The sequence below is a fragment of the Hetaerina americana genome, unplaced genomic scaffold (assembly GCF_022747635.1).
Source record: "Hetaerina americana unplaced genomic scaffold, ioHetAmer1.1.p SCAF_23, whole genome shotgun sequence".
NCBI lineage: Eukaryota > Metazoa > Arthropoda > Insecta > Odonata > Calopterygidae > Hetaerina > Hetaerina americana.
Window position 1 is genome coordinate 8,586,848 of NW_027286797.1, and position 21,791 is coordinate 8,608,638.

The window sequence follows — 21,791 nt, forward strand, 5'->3', positions numbered from 1 at the left end:
CCTCCCCTAAATACTACTACGACGTAATAACAATAGCTTGATTCATCGGTCGTATTTGTTCCACGCTTCATGGCCGCGGCTTGTCTCATCTTTGAAGGGTGTTTGGCTTATTAAAATGTGTTCAAGGTACTCCAATTTAGAAATTTCTCTTAAAATTATATTTTTCTTTTGTTGAATAGAATTTGGAACTTTGCTTGCTATTCGAGGAAATGCTTACGAAAGCTATAGATAGATAAATAAGAGATTGTTACCCCATAACCATCATACACTTGAGTTTTCATTAATTGTAATATGACTACATTATTTGAAAAATTTGATGCACAAGTATGAAGTTCAGAGTTTTGATTTAACAATACATTGTTCGAAAGGATGGACTACTGTGTTGACTTTGTAAGCAAAGTAAATTTTGTTTATTTTTCCCCGAAAAGACCGAATCGAAAATAATAAAAGTATGTTAATATGAAAATAGATTTTGTGTTTACAATTATTGTCATTCATTTGAAAAATATAATGGGTCGTCAGAATATATAGGAGGCAATTAGCAACATCTCCATGTGCCTCTGCTATTTTACTTCTAAACCAATATATGAGTCATTGAAAGTGATAACTGATATTACTGCCATTGCCACGGACGGTTCTGCATCTCACTTGTTTAATTTATTTTGAGACGGAGACGGCGTAATTTTAACTCGTGCATTCTGGGAGAGAGCAATAGTTCCTTTCTCATTTCCGCCTCAGGTTTCCCGTAAAGATTTTGAGACATCGCGCAGATTAGGGGAAGCCGGAGGTGTTAAAAAGCATCAATCTGATTTCTATTGGGTTGTGAACCCAACTCCTTCGACCAACAGCCGAACTGACGTTCCACCCCTCCAAACTCGGTCATACTCTACCGGATAATACTCCCGAGGAGGAGTGAATGCTTGAGCTGATAGTCGAGCCTGCATGTGGAAGCCAAACGCTTCTCCTCTTCGGAATTCCCTCCGCCCTCCCATTCCCCCAGATTCAACATGAATCACTTCACTCACTTCCTCCAACAACCCACCTCTTATTTTATCTCATTCTCAAAATCGCGCATTTGGCAACCCTGCTCCTCTCATAATATCAATAAAGCAAAGTCTCTCTCTTCCGGAATAATTATTGGCTCGTGGATTTTCATCCTAGACTTACAGTTTATGTTTCATTCTTTCCACAATCGAATATCGCACCAATCGGTGGAGCTCTTGGCGAATTAACCCCCCCCCCCCCCCGCCATTAAAATGCGCCCTCAACCGTGCCTGTTCTTCGAGTCATATAGCGTCTTCAAGTACTTAGGATTCCTTGCGACAAAGATCCGCCCCCTGTGGCTTCTTTGGACTCACCCCTGAGCCGCCGCCCCTCGTCAGACTCCCTCTTGCGCCGCGCCGATTTCATTCCCGCACTCGGCGCCTTCAACTTCACTCGCCAAGTATGCATACAAAGGAGCCGAGGCCGTGAGCACTGGGATGGCACCATCGCGCACCGGCCTGGCCACCTTGAACCGTCATAGTTGGCGAGGAAAATCAGACTGGCCCGCCTTCTGGGTCATATGCATTCATGAAGTTTGAGTGGCAGAGCGGGAACACAAGGGAAGTCTACTGCGCCCGAGAACCTAACGTGTGAAAAGGCGGTCTAAATGTCATTGAAGCTCCATAACGGGGACACGAGTTCTTCGCACGAACAGTAAGGAATTGCTGGATGCAAGGGTTGATGAGGGGTGTTATTTCGAGTTGGTGAGGCTTCACACGGAATGCGCGGCGAGAATACGTGACCATGAGCAGAACGATCTGATGTCTTAAATTTAGCAAGCCACAGAGAAGAGTTGCCCGTTTCTTGGAGAGTCTTCCTGAGCTAACACAGGAGTCCCACTATTGTTGGAGATCCTCAAAAAGGAAGTCGCCGAAAGACGAAGATTGCATGCCCGTTTCATACTGCCGGACGAATACACAGTGGGAATAATTCTATCCCATCACTACAACACGAGACCACAACGGATAGTTATTTGAAGATCGGATCGATGTTAGGGATCATTTTCCTTCGCACGATCCGTGGCCACGACCTCGAGAAACGATGCAGACAGCTTCCCAAACTGAATACTGGAAGTCAAACTTCCGCATGAAGGAATCAGTACTCAGTGTAATGGCTGGTGATCTTTCACGTCTCTTCCGTGCGCTATTGAGACGACTTTTCACCGTGATGTTCAGAGATCAAGACGAATATTACATTAACACACTCATAAATTCGAGTTCCATTCCATGGGCACTAAATGTCTTTCATCGCCCTGAACTTTCCCCCACCGACGAAAGCATTTGACATTCTTGAATATGGACGCGCGTTTCATCCGAATAAGCGTTCAGAGCATTCGCGCGGATTAAACCCACCAGCAAAACATCTGCAAGTCCACTGTGACAGCTGCCGCCGTCGACCCGTATAAAGAGCGCCCACCCACACGCCCGCTCCGCCCGTGTCACGGGCCTGGGGAAGCATCTCTCCAATTTACGAGGCCCAGTCATGACGCGGATGCCATGTACGACCTCTAAACGGGCGCACTCGGCCCGCGCCTTTTCCGTCCCCCCCATCGCCCGTCCTACGCTCCCATCGACGGCCACACATCCACGCAGCACCCACTCCCGTGCGCGGGGAAGGCTCGGAACTTCCCTTCCTGATCAGCAACCGAGTGGCGCCTATAGTAAAACCCTCCCCTTCCGGTCTGTTCCCTGAAAGGCTTCCTTGCTTTAGATTCCGCTCGTGGCCCCACGAGCGAAGCCTGCCTCCCGTGGGAAGCTCACTCCCGTCGCCTCTCCTCCTCCCTGCCCGCCCTCCCCTCCCCTCTCCACTCCCAGACCCTCCGCCCCGACTCAATGCGAACAGCGAGGACGACCTCCCGAAAGCTAGTATGTCGCATCCAACGCAGCGTCAACTCCGCAACCACGAGAGCCCGAGTTCGAAGCCCGGTGGCCTTAGAAAATATTTTACCGATCCCTATATCGGCTGCTATGTGAAGAGTAATTAAACGGGCGTCGGATGGGATGTGTCATATCGGAACCCTTTTCTTTCGTTAAGAGTAGTTAATGCCAACGTCGGTTTTCTCTTCTCTCCTCTACCTCAATTCCCTGACAGTTCTACCTCTACCAAATAACCCAACGATTCCTCGTGGAGAAAATGACCACAGCGTTCTGCTGCTTCACCCGATAACTGCCACCGCAACCTCTCCTTAGGAGAAGGGTTTCAATTCTGCTCCTCTAAACCTATCAATGCCTACCCCCGAGAAAATGTACGCGGCAATTTTTTCTAAACTCTATTGCTCTAAATCTATCGCCGTCCAAGCGTAACCCAGGAGTGTGTTATCGGTATGATCCCGGTTGTCATCCCTGGACGTCGGCTCCAATTATTTTTGAGGCTGCCCTTCGATCAAATGTCCCACGAGCCGGCCTCTTCACCTCCCAATATTTCCGTCCTTTTCACGCCCGTCGTTCTTAGATCCATGCATTTAATGCAGGCCCACTCTCTCATCTTCTCATCCCAATGTTCCTCTTCCAATCCCATCCTGTCTTTCTATTCATCAAAAAAATCGCAATGATGTCTGTTAAGTCTTTTTTATCTATATTATGTTTTTATTAGTTCATGTTAGATTTTCACGAGTTTCTTTTATATTCAAATTTATTAGCTTGCCTGGTTAAAGTGGACGGAATATCTTTTTGTCGTCTTCCTCCCGATGTGGGACACTGGATGCATGATTGGAATGCGTAGGAATGAGGGATGAGATGTATGCATATTTGGTGTGGAAAAAATAAAATATGTAAGTGCTCATAATTTCGTAGCATTTACGCCACTTTCATGAAAGGAGTGTCATAGTAGGTTAGGATGAGTTTAATTGGGAATGGATGGGGCGTAGACGGAGTGAAAATTTAAAAAATCGATCTGAGGAAGGTTCCAAGGAAGGTTCAAGTCATCGCTAAAAAGTAGATAAGGTTCAAATCGGCTGTGATTTGTGAAATCGACAACTGTCGACCGACGAAGGATTCATTGGAGCACCGGAATGAGAGTGGATCGGAAGGGAAGCGTGTTGTTCGGGCGCCCTTGAATAGAGGTCTCCCAAGATGACAGCTCTTTTAAATTGACGGGGAAAGTTCTCGGTGGTTTTCTTTTCTATCTCGAGCCGGCACGACCACTTAGTTTCTTCTTGTTGCATTATTTTTCCCGCTCGAGCTGTTATGTAATCATGGGGCTGCATTATAACCTTTCTGCGCGGGTTCCCCGTTGACGCTGCCATCGTGTTTCAGGTAACCCGCTCCAATTCCGTCGGCCCTTTCGAGTCGGGTCAGTCTCGGTGTCAATACACCGTGGTGCGGGAGGTGCCGGTCCCGATTTCCCCCGAGTGTTCATCAGTCACCGGTCAGCCTCGAGGTCATCAGAGTGCCGAAAGGATGATGCGAGGCTCCGCACTTCCCGCGGCCATGAGTCTCTAATCTGGTACCCTCGGTCGTTTCGTGGATATGTTGTACGAGTGTCGGGCATCGTGAAGCTACGAACCACCGCAACGCCAAGGGCGCTACCGTTGCGGGGAGCTGGAGGCTTGCCTGACTGAGGAGAGGTGTGAGTAAATGAGGAGAGGAGGCAAAAGGAGTTGAAAGAGAAATTGTGAGGCAGCGGGATGTCGGGGGCAGTGGGGCCCATGTTGGCGGAATGGAGAGGAGAGGGAAGCGGATGCAACACATCTTAAATGCTCTTTGATAGCGTTCAATGAGGACCTGAAGCGAGCGATGACTAAGTGAGGCAAGCGTTTCTTGCACATGAGAATTTTTATGAAGTCCCAAGTGGATATGAAAATGTTTTCGGAGGCTTTCGGAAATTCTCTGAAAACCTCGGATCGTCTGATTGGCTGAAATAATAATTAAATCATTAATATATTAATTTATTCCATACAGGAATAGGTGGACACTAGTAGGGCTTTCATTAGTGAAAGTCTTTCGTGTCCTATCGGTCGGCTATCACTCTTTTTTAACCTATCGATGAAGCGTTATGCTCAGTTTTACAGGTATATAATGAACCCTAATAGAAGTGTGAGAACATCGAACGACAATCTTCATTTCATTGTCGTGAAGAGGGCCGTAGTAGTCAACTGGATAAAATGCTGGGCTGTTATGTAATAATCTGAGGGCCCGAGTTCCATTCCGGGTGTCGCGTCTGCGACAGCGATTCCCCCTTTGTACTTTTTCATCTGGTTTGGATTTTCGTCTGTCAAAATTCTTCATCGGTTATCCTTTTCGTTCTTGTCACTAAAATAGTTTGAATTGAAAATAGTATCATTTATTTTCTGTAGGCGCATGTGTAGAGCGCGGCCGTCGGAGCTGTCATGGCCGCTTCTCATCAATCCTGGAAGGCTTTGACGCTATTGTACTTATCTCATCTCTGATCTTCTTCTGTCACTCTTCCTTTTCACTTAGCGTCGACGCACGTCACGCCGCCGTGTCTTTTAATGTATCCGTTCAAGTTACACGTTACACCTTTCGGAGTTATCATTAAGACGCTCTTCATCTTCTTCTACGCTTCTTATAATATTTTTACGACTCATTTCATCCCACCATTCCACCTGTTGCATCAACAGCTCTCATTCTTCTGTACGAGTACATGCACATTTTCAATGCTTCCATTGATTTCCCTTTCCGCGACCATCACTGTTCATATCTCGCCGCCACTATCCAGTCGAGGGCCTATATTTGCGTTGCCCTGTTGTGTGCTCTTCATTATGCAGCTCTTACGTATTCTGTCTGTTCTACTGACGAAGCAAAACGAGCGTCGCATGTCGAGGCCAGCAATTATATTGCCGCCGTGCTGACACATGAATAGCTTCTGTAGTTTGAGCGAGAGGTTCTTCCTTTTCCGTTTGCACATCTCACTTCACCGTCAAAACACATTGGTGGCGTGACTCAGTTCTCCGTGTCTCGCTCTCCTTTTCTGAAAATGCTTTCATTTCCACTGCAAGGGCCTTCAGCATGCCTCTCCCGTGTTGCAACACATTATTGCCTATGGTTTTCTTTTCCACGAAAAGGTCTCCTAGATCTCTCTGTCGGTCGAAGACTTCCTGATCAGCGGCCGCATTCGCAGTCATAGCTGGCGCTCAGTTCTCCCGAACACGAGTTGAGATAAATCGAAGGATACTTTCAGCTCTTCACCCGAGCGACGGGGAGAAGCGTCTTTCTGCGACCCCTCACTCTTTGACTGCCTGCATTTATTTGTTTTGTCATGGCCTCGAAGTGTTTATTAACCGATCAAAAAGGCAATACACAATGTAGAAAAGGTGACCGGACCATGTAAACCGCTGCCTGCTTTCACACTTTCCCCTTCAAACTGAAGATGCACATAGGGAAATAGGCAGATGAGTTTATTCCTAGATTTTGGCCAATTTAATTAGTAGAAAGTGCAACCTCGACACCTGTCCGCGTCATTCCATGCACGAATTGCATCTGTAGGATCCATTTATTCGTCATATTTAAATGGCAAAAAACTCAAGATGTGCATTGTTTTATTGACTTGGCATTCACGCTGACGAGTGCAAAACCGTTGAATGGACTTCGGTGAGCTTCACGTGATCGTCTAGCCGCACAATGTTAATGCTTCAACCTTTAAATGTCGCGATTGGCTGCGAAATACGCGCTCGACGAACCACAGCGGAGATGATAGGCGGCGGCGCTCGAAAGGCATGAGGCTCACCCACCCGCCTTGGGTCAACTCGCCAAAAAAGCGAGAAAACCCGTGAAGTGGATCGCCTGCCTCCAAACGATAGGCCATCGAGCACGCAGCAGCCCTTCTTCAAACGAATGGCGGTGGAGACCACGATGACCTGTTTTTGGTATGGCTCGTGTCACCGCCGCCGCGTGATAAATTAATCCATCGCCAGCAGTACTGCTTTGCGGAAATCAACGACACACCTTCATGCTATATTTCCAAGTGGATTCATCTCGCCAAAGCCTCTCGTTTCACTTTTGCTGTTTCAATAGAAAAATCTCCCGAGTAAGATGCTCCCAACATAAGTTGAGTGCTCGAGTCTCTGGACGGGGACTACTCCGTTGAGTGCATCACTAAAGTGCGCTAAAAGCGTGCTGCGAATGCAATATTACGTATTTCGGACACGGAGACGGTGGGAGGATAATGGGGTGGTCGTAGGAATTCGGGACGTTGTCGAGAGCAGTGAAAGAGAGAGACTGGACTGAAGAGATTTTCGGAGCAGCCACCGAAGGTAAATCCCCAGTCACGTCGGGTGGGTCAATGTGAAGGGGTGGGGATAGTGCCGCGAAATAGGTCCGACTGCACTCAAGGAAGAACTTCGCTCGTCACCACGAAGGGATCTCAATGGAGATGGGCGGCGAAAGCCTCTCGCACACGCGCCCACGTTAGCGGCGCAGATACGCACGCCATGCGACACGCTGCGATAGCGGCGCCGAGGAATGTGCGCGTGATTACAGAGCGGAAGTAATGAAGATTTGAATGGGGAAGAAAGTGTAGTCATTCGAGAAGGTTGGATTGTGATCGTCGAGAAAGGCCAAGATGGAGGAAAGGCTGCGAGGGTGAAGCTTAAAAAATCCCAGCGAAGGAGGTGAAGTGTTATTTTAGCCCCGAGAAGGGCACGAACGAGTGCTTGGGAGTCACGACTTTAATTTTCAAGCCGTGCAGATGAAGGCAACTAATTATCCTCATTCTTGTAAAGAAGAGGTGCACAACTCAATGCAAGGTGTGCAATTTAGTGCCAACCAAGCGAAACTCAAGATTGAAGAACTTGGAAAAACAATGTTTGGCAGAATGATAGGAGGAACCAATGGGCTTTTCTCCTGACAATGAAGAAATAAAAGGTTGTTGGTCCATAACGCACTATTCCTCCGGAAAAAGACCTAGTGGTAGTATTTATACACTGGTGGAATAGTGGATGTCGCCAAGCTAGCTGTATGTTGGAGGGAGGGAACCTTGGTAAATGAACCAAAGAGTCGGAGACAAAATGATAGGCATTAAGAAAATTTAGAACAAACATGTAACAATCAATTGTTCCCGGCTCAACCTTGTGGAAATTAATTTTAATTAAATCTGATGATTACGCTTGAGCGTTGAAACCGGTTGTACGCAAATAAAGGGCAGTGGAAAGATACATTATATTCTTCATTTAATGTAACAATCAATTCATCTGAAGCAGAAAGAGTTGAGAAAGAATAAATGAAATGAACCGATTTTATAGGGCATGAGAAGATGAGGGGATATGGTACTTCAGTAAAGCGATGAGGCGTGCATTTGATGAGGGGAAGCTTGCCGAAGAGTGAACGCCATGCCGATGGATGCGGTGCAAGGGGCGATTCATTCGAAAAGACCATGTTTCACTTTTTACCGACGGCGAGGCGGAAAGATTGAGAGAGCATTCGGAGAATCTTGATTGCGGTGAGGGAATGAATGCCGCCTGAATGCTCCAAGTAGGTGACTTCGAGTGCAAAGATGGGAAAGGGAATGGTTGAACCCAAGGTTGAACTGTGGACGCCGCAGTGAAGGACTCTCGTATGAACAAGGTACTGGGAAACGATGAGTCTCCGTCACGATTGATATAATATGCAAGAAGTAGTAGTTATAAGAAATAAATTTAGTGCGTGTACAGCAGGAATATCGGTAGTTTTTGTGAAGGACAACGACGTTTCCATAGCGTAAAAGGAAAGGGCAGATTGATGTGAAATGTTTTAACAGCTATACTACGATTTGAGAATTTAGCATTGGGACGTGTGTCGAAGAATGGCGAGGGAAGTGGAAGTGGCGAGGGAAATATTTCACGCAATTTCATTTGGTTTGCTAAAAGTGGCTTCCTTCTGTCATGTTATCATACAGGGTTCGTCCGGAAAATAACGTCCGATCCGACGGACGGCGTACTCACCCAAGGTGCCCTCCACAAAGCACCTCAAGTAGGGATCGAGATTCCTCTGAAAAATATTCAACACCGCCGGGATTTGAACCCGCGCCCTCTGGGGGGAAGCCAGTACGTTAGCCCCCGCACCATCTCGATCCCCGGAAAATTAATTAACCGGAAAACACACTATATAGGTAACAAACGTTACAAACGTGGAATCAGTACAATACTTTGGTGTAACGATAACTGCAAAAATGTCCAGGGGAAAAACATTCCTGAAATTTGCAGAATAGCTTATAAAAAGGATTCATAAAAAGATTACTTGGAATTTAAATGAAGGTGTCAAGGAGCTCTGTTATTTCACGCTAGTTAGGCCCCACCTTGCGTATGCTGCAAGTGCATAGGATCCTCATGAAGTAGGCTTAATATCGAAACGAGATCGAGTGCAACGAAGAGAAGCTACGTTTGTGAAAAGTTGGTATGAACAATGTACAGGGTTCGTCCGGAAAATAAGTGTACTGAGCTCAGGAAAAAAAATTATTACACTTTTACATATCTTAAGCTAATATTCCTCAAAATAGGACCCTTGTGAGTCGATACACTTGTTCCAGCGGCGTTCCCATTCCTGGAACGCTCCCGCGAAGGCATCATCGGGAACCTCTCGAAGACTCGTCGTCGACCTCTTCTCTGCCCTCCACGAACATCTTGTGCCACCGAAAGATCATGTTTCTGGACATGGCTGACTCCCCGTAAGCCTGGTTAATCATACCGACAGTTTCGGTAGACGATTTCCCAAGCTTTACCGCAAATTTGATGGAATAACGCTGCTCCAAAAACTTCGGCATCGCGTTCCGTGACGTGGGTCGAGCGTGGAGGTTCGCGTTAACAGAGCTCCTCACTACACCACAGCTCAGAGCCGACTGCCTTTTTCAGCGTCGCTTGCCAACATACCCCCCTCCAATCGCAGCCCATCAGAGCGGTGCTGGGCGCGCCTGGAGCGGCGCGCCCAGCCCAGGAGTCTCTCTTGTTTTCCGGACGAACCCTGTAAAACAACGTTAAACCAATAACTGAAAAATTCCATTTTGGGCCCTGAAGAAAGCTTTTAATGGCAAGAAATGAAGATGTGGTTTGATGTGTAGTTCACATGCAATTTGATCTAATTTCATATTTCACCACTACGAGAGAAGATTGATGGGTATTCATAAAAAGACCAAACCTCCGTATTAAATGTTATATTGGTATGATGGAAATTAAAAAAAGGGGTAAGGATTTGGTAATAATTATTGTATTTGGACATTACTTGCGTTTGGAGGAGGATTTGCACATGCGAGTAAGTTAAAGGTAGTGGAAGTGAAAAAAGGGTCATCGCTGAATAGCATAAGGTGTTAGCTCATGAAAAGTAGGTGAATAGCGATGGTATAACGACGGGTCTTGGAAGCGATGGATCTAGTTGGAAATTATGAAGAGCTGAATAAAGTAGTTAAAGGAGAATATGTCTTCTTTTATTCTGGTGGATGCTGTTCCGAAGCGTCTAATCTTTTTCAGTGATGATCTGCACCACTTTCTATGCACTAGACTTTCGCAAAAGCATGTCTCTGCGTGGATCTTTTTTTTAAACAGGATTGAAGAAATACGCGAGTTGGGTAAACCCGCTAACGCAGAATTTTTGAAACGTCGCTTTCACACAGGGTGGCGCTTGTCCCCACAGCGTTAGTTCGAGATTTAAGCCAACGTCAAGCTGAGTTTACGGTAATCTTCCACCTTCAGGCGCAAATCTCTCATTCTACGGGTATTATACTCGTATTTCGCGTGTCCTTATGGCGCCGCTAGCTTCCCATACATTTGCCGTCCGCCACAAGGGCGGAGAATGTTATGAGAGTGGACGCGTGGCAGAGGATATTATGTCATCAGCGTTAGTGTTGGAAGGTTTGATTTTTTCGTGAAGCGTCTTTAATGGAAGGGCAGATGTATGCATTTGTCCATAAAGAAATTATTATGGTAATTAATTTGGATTTTCCTCGACTCGGGATCGCTCTTTGGTAGCCTGATTACTATCCCATGGGTCATATCTGCGGACACCGTTTGGCGCCGATAATACCCACGTTGACGTTATCTGAGGCTAATTAGACTTGGATGTGCCTCATTTGAACGCATGGATTGTGGATGCTCTTCGAGGGAGTAGCTTGCGAGGGACGCGCATCCCTGGTTTCTATTGCACTGACGCCTGCCACTCTTGCTTTCTTCCGCCTCAGAAAAGGTTTTGGAGCATCCGGTGGTCCTCTTATAAATTGATCTATTTTCCATAATAAATAAACACCCCTCCCTGCAAGTCCCTAAAACTTAACAACTTGTTTAAACGTGATCGAACAATCTCGAATTAACTTTCGTCTTGTGCGGTCGTTAAACATTTATTTCTTGCCCATCTTCGTAGTTGATTACGCTTCGAGACATTCCCCATGTTCCCAATGACGTATTTTCTCCATAGAAAGATGAAGAATTGAGTCGTAGGTGCTAGATGTTCTCTGGGCACCTCTTTTGATTCAATCCCATATTTTTGCTGTTCACATTCTGTTCCTTCTTTTGAAATTCAGTCCATAGCTGTGAATTTCTTCCGGTGTAATTTTAGTCCCTCATTTTTCTCCATAGACGTATTTTCTAAATCCCGTTGCTGAACACATGTTGTGCTAGTAATTAAAATAATCTTTTTCGCGATTGACAGTGATGCAGGTGCTTTCTCTTCAATCTCGTTCTGGTTCACGAATTGTGTGGATTTTCGCGGAGTGTGTGGAATTGTCGCTTGCTTGTCACGGTCACGTTTACTCTGCGATGGATTCAATGTGATATTGAGCTGTTTCCAGACTCGTTAGGCATGATGGGGCATGCGTTTAGATGCTTAAATGTAATGCGTTTAATGAAAAGACAGCTAGAGCTAGGGCACCCTTCGCAGTAGTACAGCCAACTACACGTATGTAGCTAAGAATAAGGAATAAACAGATCATGTCCGAATGTAAATATTTTGATATTTGAAATAGTATGTGCAAACACTTGTGTGTAATTGCAAAACCGCGTAATGGCTATTGCGTAATTCTGAGCTCACTTTATAAGTCATTAGCAGTCTTTCGTTAAAGTTTTCTGTTTCTTTCTTTTAATTTAGTAACTTGAACGACTTTTGGTGCCAGTTTTGTATTTATTTTCTCTTATCGGACTATATTCAACTCTTTATAGATTATCCGTTTCTTATATTTTGCTTTAATCATTAGGTAAGATAGTATAACATTTTAATAAATTTAAAATTGGTATCTTATTATGTGGTATTTTACTCCAGAGTAATTTTTCGGCCATTAATCCTTATCAGTAATTATTTAGAGACATTATATGTGTCGTGTGTGTTTCATTTATATGTATGCGCAATTCTCTTGCTAAATTTTTCACATATTTAAGTTAAGCTTAATATCAATTTAATATTTATCTTACAATTAGTCTCTGTCGGCGCTTTTTCATTTTTGCTGGTGTAAAACTTTGGTACTTTGTAAACGGTGTAAAAGGCTTGGTCAACGACCTATGATTACCCATTTCGATTCATGCAGCCTGCTATATTTTTACTAAGGGCATTACTATATGCCTCCACTCTCCAGACCCAACTTCACGCTTGCAGGTTGTTTTCCGTAATGTTTATGTATCAAAATAAGATTAAACTTGCAGGCAAACGAGGCATAGATACAGAGACGATGTCAAAGACGATGTTCTTGGCCATGAAAATGAAGCGCCAATTAGAGAAATGTGTTCTTACCTATACATTTGAAATACCTGTTTCCAATAACTTGATAAAATAAAGTTATTTCTAGAAATAAACTACATTCATGCGGAATAGGTCAAATTTATCCTGTCTAAGGAAAGTTCAGTCTTTTCCCATCTCGAGTTAATAAAGCCCTTCGTTTTTACAACGAATAATAGTTTACTCCCGCAAAGAAATAACCAATGTTATTGTGACCAACATATATAAAACACTCCCGCCATAGCGATTACTCTTCTGCTAGTTGTCTCGCTTCTTGCCCTTGGAATTCTCGGTTTGCAAAATGGCGTATTCAGGATACACCTCATGCGTCCCAAATCCGGGGGCTAAAATAGGTGCCTGAATGAACACTGCCCAACGAGTTCGGACACTCTTCAAAAAGGCGTCCTCCCTAAATCCGAGCGGTTTGGGCGCCAAATGACGAGTCTCCACTCGGCTTTTCTCTGTTTCCCTCGGCCTGGCTAAGGAAGACATTTTAAGAGGCCTGTAGGGTAGTTCCGAAATCAAATTGAACACATCAGTGTACTAGGTTTGTTGTTGGACTAAAGGTCGAAGATAATTTCTGTAATAAGGTATGCGATCAGTGAACTCCATATGGGTATTTATTTAATTAACAGGTAATTAAGGTTTCTTTGCCATGTACTACATTGTGGATATAATTTAGTGAGTAATCCGTACCGCTTCGAAGATCGATTACAAAAGGTGCCTCGGCTTATTCCGTAAAAACACTGTATACTCTAGGAAACAAACTTTTGACGGCGGAAAATCGGTGTTTTAAAAATATTACCGAAATTACTTTAATAAAACCTTTTGCTTGCGGCGAAGAATAACTACACCGACTACATCGCGCCATGTGCTGCACAGTAGTTTGGTGCTTTCAAATGACTCACTTGAAAAATGAGGCTTTGAAATAAATTTTTAACAGTTGTAAACGGAGCCCTATGGGAATATTTTTCAACATTTCTAGAAATCAAAATGTTTTAATGCGTGTCCAATACATGATAAATGCTGTTGCCGCCGAAAAGAGAGGAAGAAGACTCTGTCCACCCGGAGAACTTCGTGAGAGGAGATGGATGTCCCCGATGGACTCGGAAAAGGACAACCAGGGCTACAATTGCTCCAGCTCCATTATTCCGCAATCAAGTGCCGTGGAATGGAACGGGAATGACACCTAAGAAGACTATTTCTAATCCATTTGAAGCTGTCCTCCGTCAAATTAAACGCCGCTCGTATATTTGGGAACTTCCCGAGGCCGAGCAATTTTTTCCCGCCCCATAACGCGACTCGAAATGCTTCGGCATTTTGTCGAAAGAAATGAAAGAGCGTAGGCACGTCCATCCCGGGAGCTATGATTCCGCCTGCAAGCTAAAAAAATGAAAAAAAAATTAAATGGACACACCCATTCCCGTTGTTTTGAAATGCAGTCACCGTTGATCGGTTGGCGAAGGTGAATTTCCCCCGTGAGCGCACCTTGGGAGCCGGATCGCATTTGCTTGCAATATCCACTCCCCTCTGAGCAATTCGCTGAACTCTCTCTCGTATTTCTCCTCCGTGAAGGTCACCTACTTGCGTCCCCCCCCCAACGTACGCACGCCCCGCCTCACTTCCCCGCGCGCGGGCCGCCGGGCCGCGGCAAGGCCCGCGCGGGCAGAGGCCTGGGGATCGTCCTTCCTCCGGCCGGCCAGCAGTTGGTTACGCAACGGCGGTCGAATGGCACGAATATACGACGCGCACTCGTGACTGGCGATGCCCAAGGGCGTGTGGCAAGGGGTGTCGGGACGTCCGTCGTGGAGGTGTCGGGGGATGGAGGTCTTTGGCTGATCGTTTGCGTTTCCGTTGCGTGTCATAGTCATGAAATGCGCTACGGACATAACCTGTCCATTGGAAAGCTTCTTCATTTTCATTTTCATGTATGTGGTTGGAATAACCCCAATTGGTGGTATAAATCGAGCTTTTATATTAATTTGAGACAGTTGTGAGTATGCTTTGCCTCCGATGCTCCCGACTTTTCTATTTCAAGTTAGCAAGTAATATTTACGGAGTAATATAAAATTTTCGTTTGTAAAATAATCTTTTTCACGACCCGGGCAGTATTCCTTGGTGACGTGCTCGATTATTATTAACTCTCCCAGCTTTGTGTTGTTTTTGTTCATATATTCTCTTCAGAATGATTTGAATACATAAAAGAATGAAATTTTTACTTAGCAGCAAAATAGCTTTCGGTTGTAAAGTACCTCTTCGCCCATTGTCTTGTGTAATTAAAACGTGGATATGAAGGCATGTATAATGAGCGTAAGAGTCGAATGCCGGATGTCTTTGGAAATGGGCCACTAAAAATGGTTTTGTAATGTAAAAAGGAGAGTTGGAGTGTGAAATGGATGTAGTCCGAAATAATGCCCATGGGATGCGTTGGGGATGGGTCGATACCAACTGGTACACTGGCTTGGCCACGACCAGAGAATGGATGAGATTCTCAAGTTTTAAATGTATTATTTAGAGAAGAGTTGAGAGAAAGGGATGGATCAAAGGGTAACAGGCGACTGTTTTCGAATAGATTTCTAAGAGAAGGGATATAATTTCACATAAAAAGACAACTTCCTATACCTATGAGCAACCACAGGTAGTTCGGTGGTGGCGAAACAAACTCGCAAGAATTGGGTATTATGGAAGAAATTTGTAAATATTAAGAATGAGTTGTATGGAAAGTATATGTAAGGGATCGGGATGTTACGGTGCCTAGGTGCTGTTGCTTCCCACTCATAAGGCCCGGGTTCGACTCCAGGAGACGGCAGATTTTTTTCAGTGGTATCCCGGTCCCTACTTGAGGTGCTTTGTGGAAAGCACTGTGTGCGAGTACGCTGCCCGTTGGATGGGACGTAAAACTGCGGGCTCCTTGGCGCCTTTCGTTAAAGAGTAGGCTAATGCTGACGCCGGGTTTCTCTCCACGCAATGGGGTAGTGGCGCCAATGACCTCAGTCGCCTCCTCTAGTCACTGCTAAGTCCACGCGATTGGATATTTTGAGAATGTCTGCCTGAAAAGGAGAGCACGCAAGACGTGTGTACTTTTCTAACGTACCTATGCGCAGGTCAGAAATTGCAACAGTTTTGAGTTATTTCTCAGTTGTCTCGACTACTGATTAAATTTTCTCAGGCTAAATGTGATTATTGTTCATCGTAGCTAGGCGTCTCCTCTCTCGGAAACAGGATGCGAGCAAAAATTCGCAAATAGTTTCAAAAATAAGGGAGTGTTACAAGAGTGGATTCATGCATCAGAACTATGCGGGTGTGACCGCTCACCTGCCTACTATGAACAGGGTGAGTCAGAATAGCCTCCCTAGTTTTAAAAAATCACTGAAGAGCACGCAGGTGAGTTAGCGGAGTGGGAGTAAAGGCGTGAACTGAGGGAAAAAATGCCATTTTTAGTATATAACATGCAATGGTCTGATAAGCATCGAGGCTTTGTCGTAGAAACGTGCTTTAAGAAAAAAGCTAGTGCAGTGGCGTTGCAGAGGGCGCTGGGCTCTGGCGATGAAGCGCATTTTCACCTCTCCGGCTCAGTAAATAAGCCAAATGTTCGTTACTGGGCGATTGACAATCCTCGCGAACTTCACCCAAGACCTCCTCGTAGCCCCAAAGTGACAGTTTGGTGCGCTGTGCCCTCCATAGACATTATTGGGCTTTACTTTTTTGAACCTCGCGGTTCAACTGTTAGTGTGAACTCTGTGCGCTATTGTGAGATGCTGGAGAACTTTTTACTCCCTAAAACGGAAGAGTATGATGAGGAGTATGACCCAGAAGCCTTTGGGTTTCAACTGGATGGTGCCACGGCTCACACTACCACCCGTCGTGTAAGCTAAATCCTGCAAGAACAATTTCCCAGCCACCTGATCTCCTTACGAGGGGGTGTTTCATGGCCCCCTCGCTCTCCGGATTTGAGCCCATGTGATTTATTTTCTTTGGGAATATCTCTAAGCTGAGGTTTACAAAGTACGACCAAGGGCCTTGGAAGCTCCTAAGGAGGCAATTACAAACTTCATCTCTGGTATAATGCAAGATACGCTGAGAAGAGTTTTCGAAAACTTTTTTGAACGACTCAATATATGCATCGCTCGCCGAGGTCGTCACCTGGATGAAATAATTTTCAAAACGTAATGAAAAAAAGGCATTGGATTTAGTTTTCAGAAATAAAAATATTTTTTAATTGATTTTGTTGGTTTCTTTACATTTCACCCGTCAAATCAGGGAGCCCATTCTGATTCACCCTTTAAATACTGAATGTGCAAACAAGTAGGCATACAGGCGTGCGTGTTTATGCGCAAATGTAAAATTAGACTCATCCTAGGCTCTCCCTCCCTCGTCCCCTCTCCGCTCCCCTCCGCCTCTCCTCCCCCTCCGCCTCTCCTCCCCCTCCGCCTCTCCTCCCCCTCCGCCTCTCCTCCACCTCCGCCTCTCCTCCCCCTCCGCCTCTCCTCCCCCTCCGCCTCTCCTCCCCCTCCGCCTCTCCTCCCCCTCCGCCTCTCCTCCCCCTCCGCCTCTCCTCCCCCTCCGCCTCTCCTCCCCCTCCGCCTCTCCTCCCCCTCCGCCTCTCCTCCCCCTCCGCCTCTCCTCCCCCTCCGCCTCTCCTCCCCCTCCGCCTCTCCTCCCCCTCCGCCTCTCCTCCCCCTCCGCCTCTCCTCCCCCTCCGCCTCTCCTCCCCCTCCGCCTCTCCTCCCCTCCGCCTCTCCTCCCCTCCGCCTCTCCTCCCCCTCCGCCTCTCCTCCCCCTCCGCCTCTCCTCCCCCTCCGCCTCTCCTCCCCCTCCGCCTCTCCTCCCCCTCCGCCAGTCCTCCCCCCCTCTCCTCCCCCCACCCCCATAGGGATTCACGGTGAGGCTTCGTGGGAGGAATACACAAAGGAAAGGGGGCCGTGGCGATGGCGGGGGCGTGGTCGCCGGCTCCTTTTGGCCAGTCGCTCACTCACTCTCCGGTAACTCCCCCCCTTCGCTCTCGTTTCCCTCTTATTTTGGCGGCATCTTTCGATCACGCGCTCCCTCCTCCCCCATCCCCCCCACCCGGCCCTTTCCCTGGGTTCCATTGGTTTGGATGCCCCGTGGAGCAATCCCCAAACGTGTCTGCTCGCAGAAAACAAAAGTCTGTGCCCGATTGCTAAAATCTGATACGGACCAAAAGGGAGTGTCGCGCGGTTCACACAAACGTGTCGTAAGCAGCGCGAAGGCTTCGCTGGCCACGTCCAAGCCCCCGAAGGAGCGTGGGGAGGGAGGTGGTGGTCGGGCGTGAGCCCTGGTTGCACCTTTGGGTCGAGGCATCGCATTCCATGGGTGGGATGGGAGATGGCTCCGCGGGATTATTTGGATGAGGTGCCGCTTACGAGTCAGAATTAGCATTCGGGTAAACCCTAAGGGGTTTATGCGATGTGTCGGTCTTCTGAGAGAGCATGAGCTTGTTGCTTAGTCTTACAGTTGTCACTTATGAGCATGTTAACTTTAAAAAACCATTTGCGCGCAAATTAATTCTGTAAATCCACATAATTTCTGCTTCGCTTACCATAGCCAGAATGCCCCTTTCCACCGCGCACGTTAACGTCCCATTTCCCGTAAAATCTTTTCATTCTTTCGACGAATTTCTCTTTGCGACTCTGTCCGATTCCCTACCATGTCCGGTATGGTGTCTTCCAATCCGTTCGTTATATGCCCCTCATTCTTCTTCGGGCACACATCTCAAATACCTCCGTTCAGAGCTTTAAATGCTTATATTATGTAAATAATAAATGAAATTGATGTTTTTCCTTTTCTGTCAATTTTTCCGCAAATTATGACGATGTGTTTAGAAAGCAGCACTATTTCTTTGACAAACAGATGCTATAACTAATTGGAGCATGACTGACACAATTTAATGAGCTTATTTATTATCTTGCCGGTTTATCTTGTTTGCTATTAATTGTTTTACAGTAATTAGCTGCCGCTTACCTTTTTCTCAGTTGAAATGACCGATATCAATCACCCTAGAGCATTTCACGGCGTATAAATTATATAACACGTATATAAAATTCTGTATACACGGTTAGTTAATCGTAGATTTATTTGTTATTCAGAGGGAAGAAGATAAGGGTAAAAGTATTAATAACTTAGAACGAATGACCCATACACGGAACTGCTACATGGTTTACGAATCCCTCGCCAATCGGTGCAAAGCTAGTTTGACAGGTAATCGTGGAGCTCGCCTTGCCCCACGGCGTGAAAAAAATCGCGCATTAAGGGTATAAAGGCCACTTCCTTTCTCTTTTCCAATACAGAGCAATATTTTAATTTCATCTCCGATGCACTTTAAACGCAATCCGTTAACGATGGAATTAGCATTAAAAATTAAGATTAATAAGAAACCACAGCAGTAATCAACTTTAAGGTTAATTTGACTGGTTATGGTAGCGTTCACCCAGTGTGAAGGCCAATGGCCTTTGGAATTGACTCGTCAATGTCGGGACTACCGGTTCCTTTGCATTGCTTACTCTGAACTACATTTTAAATTCAGTTCACCTCGGTAGACTTCATTCTAATCCGTGCGCAGCCCCCTTCTTCTATTTTGATCACCTGGGTCCCTGAATCGAAGTGTTCACTGCTCCATTATGAATGGAAAGCGGTAGACGTCGTTTTGCCGTGCGATGCCCGTGGCTTGCGAAGCCGTCGCTGCGCCGAAGCACGTGCGGCTTCGGCTTGAACAGACTCGCGGAGTCCGTCCGCGGTCATCACGCGCCAGCGTGTGAACTAGACGCTGGCAAATCATTTGTGGGTGCACCCTAGACATTACTCCGCTCGGTGCACGACGGTCAACATCGAGGGCCAGAATGGAATCTCCCAAGTCAGGTGACTTTGTGAGATACCTGATATCCAGGGTGGAACTGTGTCTACGGTTATTGCAGTGAGCGTGATATGATCGACATCTCTGCCAAGGATAAGAATGAATGCGTTTATCCTTTGCTGATTTTTAATTGAGGATCCCAGCCATAAGTAAATTTGATACTTTTTCGGAGTCATAAAGGACCCCCTGTGTTGAATCCCACACGCTGTTGGGGCCGAAGATCTTTTGGATTGGTACCGTGGCCGCCTTTCCGGAATTTCATATTGTACTAGGTGGTAGAGTGGTGGGCGTGCTCGTGGCTCACCCACCCACCAACCATAAAACTTGTGAAGCACCTGGCAGTGGACAAAAATTTGAAGGACGTCACATTGATTACCCAAGAGTCCCAGGTTTAACTCTCGGAAGATGCCTCCGGACCATCTAAAATCCATGCGGCGGCGGGTTTTTCTGGTTGATAGAACGTCAGTAGTGACGCTACGCGGTGCACCCGGAGGATGGCACTGGGAATTTGCTATCTGAAAACTTGATTTGGGAAGTGGGGTAGGACGATACTTCGTGGAAATCCATTTGTAAAGCACGAAGAAAAAATCAAAGCGCTTAATCTGGAAACTTACGTCATTAAAATTATGGAGTTCTTAATTTGGCGTTCTTCTGAATTAGTTCGTTCTATGCAATAACTGTACCCCATGAAGCCTGCCTTCGGGTTTCGCTGTTATTCAATTCAAAATCTATGGAGCATGATGGCTGTTGTTTATGTTAATGAGACAAAAATACTATCCCGCTCTAGAGTTGGGTGCCACAACCCGCTAAGCGTCAATCGTGAATTCATCCCTACCACGTGCGGAAGAACTGTGAAGCAGAGATGCTATGGTTGATTGGTGGTTTCGCTGTCTTATGAGCTCTCATTTTGTGCAATAGTCGTGAATCCTGCGACGAAAACACGAATCTATAAATATTTCGCTCCGGGACCATTTATCTCTCATTTCGTCAATGCTTCCCTCTCTTATCTTTGTATCCTTGAAATTGGGTGAGGAATCACGCGATTGGAAACTTTTTAATACTTAATTTCGACTGAAATTCGCGTCTCCTGATCCCCGAGCGCTATTTCATCCTAGTTACGAAGTAAATGCGTCCATTCATTGCTATTTATTTGACAAACTCGTCAGTCCTTTTCCGCAATCTTAGACAGTCTTCTAATCATTGTATTACTTTTCGGATGCGACGCGAAAAACCCCCTCGCGTTTTCTGAACGGATGACGACCGAGGACAGTGTCGGCGTTCATCCGGCCGTCAATAGGCGGCGGGAAGAAAACACGGGCGAGAGCGAGCGATTGCCTTCGTTCATATTTGCATTGATGTCACCCTCGACTGCCCTCTCGCGGATGTCTCACGCAAACGAGGCGAGATCGGGAAAACCGCGGAGGCGTCGTGGAATCGAAGCTGGTTCGTTGGCATCGCTATCGCAACCGTTCGGTTGCGATGGCGGTGCAAACGAACGCATTGTTCATCGATTTGGATTCGATCCCCATCTTCCGGATTGATTTTGAGGTCCCCCGCATTCCCTAATGGCGTCTTCCTGTGGTGCCCGGGATTCCGATCGACAACCCCCTCCCCGTTCCCGACTTGCCGTCCTCGCACCGCCCTCCATCTGCGTCGAGGCGAATCTATCATTTCGGTCTCGTCGGCGCCGGGATTTCATAATGCGGCGGCGGGCCGGCCTCACGTGACCGCCGTGAGTCGCAATCCCATTAACTGGCCCCCGGGTGAAGTGGAGAGGCTTGAACGGGTACCGTCAGGGGGGAGGTCGTTTCACCCCTCCTCCGAGACGCGGTGAGAAGTAACTGAATGCGCATCGGTCGCACCCATTGGAAACTGTGAAAAGGCGCGCGCGGGTTAAGGATCGAGTCGACGTGTTTGTTTTTCTTTGTTTCCGAGCAGTTAATAGAGCGACGTTCCACTTTCCGTAGCGGTGGGCCGTCGTGTGTCGCCTCCGGCGGCCCGCCGCGTCTTACTGCTCACTGCACTGCACTGCATAATGGTTCTGAATGAGGGGAAAAAGTTTAACCACCTTATTGCTCATCTATGCGGGCCGTTCGTCGACGCAAAAAGTCAGTTTGCCTGTCCGTGTGATTTGCACTCGCGGGGTTTCGTGATATGGTAAAAGCGCGGCACTCTTTACGTGCCGGCGTTATGCTGTGTGCAGATGTGAACATTTTATATGATCGCATTTAAGACAGGATTCCGATGGCTTT

At 46.5% G+C, this 21,791-nt stretch overlaps 1 protein-coding gene across 2 annotated transcripts in view; it reads left to right on the forward strand.

The window, feature by feature from the left end:
• LOC139689390 (beta-1,3-galactosyltransferase 5) overlaps nt 1-21,791 on the forward strand; it is a 280,003-nt gene that overhangs the window by 92,018 nt on the left and 166,194 nt on the right. The gene's annotated exons all lie outside the window — the stretch shown is intronic.